Genomic DNA, 1,933 nt, shown 5'->3' with positions numbered 1-1,933 from the left:
CAATTCACTCTGTAGACCAGGCCGGCCTCGAACTCAGAAATCTGCCTGCCTCTGCCTCCCAAGTTCTGGGATTAAAGATGTGTGTCACCACTGCCCTGCAATTTTTTTTTCTCAAATGGCTGTTAAATTTATTTCCTTGATCAATAATGGTCCTGGCAAAAATTAGTTAACCAATATTGAGATATTTGTAATGAAATACTAATTTTAAAAACCCATGATACCTTGATAAAAATTAGAGTTTACACAAACAAAAAGAATTCTTCAATATTGCCAACAAATATAAAGTGGATTTTGTACATCTGATGGGATGCAGCAAGGCTTTATACATTTATATCTGACACCTGACCATATTTCCATTTTTTGGGGAGGTGCAGTGAACTTTATTGATGGTATTTAAGAGAGTAGGGAGGGCTCCCAAGGCCCCTCCTGTTATTATGGGGGTCTGAGATGGAAATTGTGAGGGAGATGCTCAGTGTTGGGGTAGAGACTCCTCAGCAACTGAAGGCCTCTCTCTTGCTCTCAGTGTCCTTGCTGGGGTGGATAGTCCAGAGCTTCTTACTCCTTGGAGGCCATGTAGGCCATGAGGTCCACCACCCTGTTGCTATAGGAATATTCATTGTCATAGCAGGAAATGAGCTTTACAAACTTGTTATTGTGAGCAATGCCAGCTCCATTATCAAAGGTAGAAGGGTGGGAGTTGCTGTTGAAGTCGCAGGAGACAACCTGGTCCTTGGTAGAGCCCAGGATGCCCTTCAGTGGGCCCTCAGATGCCTGTTTCACCACCTTCTTGATGTCATCATACTTAGCAGGTTTCTCCAGGCGGCATGTCAGATCCACAACTGATACATTGGGGGTAGGAACATGGAAGGCCATGCCAGTGAGCTTCACATTCAGCTCTGGGGTGAACTTGCCCACAGCCTTGGCAGCACCAGTGGATGCAGGGATGATGTTCTGGGCAGCCCACGGCCATCATGCCACAGCTTTCCAGAGGGGCCATTCACACTCTTCTGAGTGGCTGTAATGACATGGACCATAGTCATGAGCCCTTCTACGATGCTAAAGTTGTCATGGATGACTTTGGTCAGGGAAACTAAGCAGTGGTGGTGCAGGATGCATTGCTGACAATCTTGAGTGAGTTGTCATATTTCATGGTTCACACCCATCACAAACATGGGGGCATCGGCAGAAGGGGAGGAGATGATGACCCTCTTGGCCCCACCCTTCAAGTGGGCCCCAGCCTTCTCCATGATGGTGAAGATGCCAGTATACTCCAGGACATAGCACCAGTATCACCGCATTTCCAGCCTTCTCCATGGTGGTGAAGACGCCACTAGACTCCACAACATACTCAGCACCAGCATCACCCCATTTGATGTTCGTGGGATCTCGCTCCTGGAAGATGGTGGTGGGCTTCCCATTGATGACTAGCTTCCCATTCTCAGCCTTGACTGTGCCATTGAATTTGCCATGGATGGAGTCATACTGGAACATGTAGACCATGTAGTTGAGGTCGATGAAAGGGTCGTTGATGGCAACAATCTCCACTTTGTCAGATGCAGAGCAGAAGGCAGCTCTGGTAACCAGGCACCCAATACGGCCAAATCCGTTCATACCTACCTTCACCATTTTGCCTTACAGGACGAGGTGGGCACTGCACAAAAAGACGCGGCTGTCTCTCGAACAGGGAGGAGCAGAGAGCCTTTTCATTCCTACCTATTTCTCATGCTTTGTGGTAAGGTTTTGATTTCTTCATTCTTTTAGAATATACTCATATAACTATATCTTTTGACTTATGAAAACACTTATATCTTAGTTAACAATTGTGAGGAAACAACCTTGATCTTGCCATTTTTGAAATTTTATAAAAATTTTGTCCTACCTGTCCACATTTGACATTTGTTGTTATTGTTTTATTGATGTTTTAGTGCTATGA

The 1,933-nt window shown here is 45.5% G+C and overlaps 1 pseudogene; it reads right to left on the bottom strand.

Annotated features, from left to right (window-relative positions):
• Positions 1–555: 555 nt before the first annotated feature.
• Positions 556–1,697, bottom strand: LOC116084489 (annotated as a pseudogene).
• Positions 1,698–1,933: the final 236 nt, after the last annotated feature.

This window comes from Mastomys coucha, unplaced genomic scaffold, assembly GCF_008632895.1.
Source record: "Mastomys coucha isolate ucsf_1 unplaced genomic scaffold, UCSF_Mcou_1 pScaffold9, whole genome shotgun sequence".
NCBI classification, from domain to species: domain Eukaryota; kingdom Metazoa; phylum Chordata; class Mammalia; order Rodentia; family Muridae; genus Mastomys; species Mastomys coucha.
The sequence above is the reverse complement of the archived record's forward strand: the minus strand, read 5'-3'. Positions and strand labels throughout refer to the sequence as shown.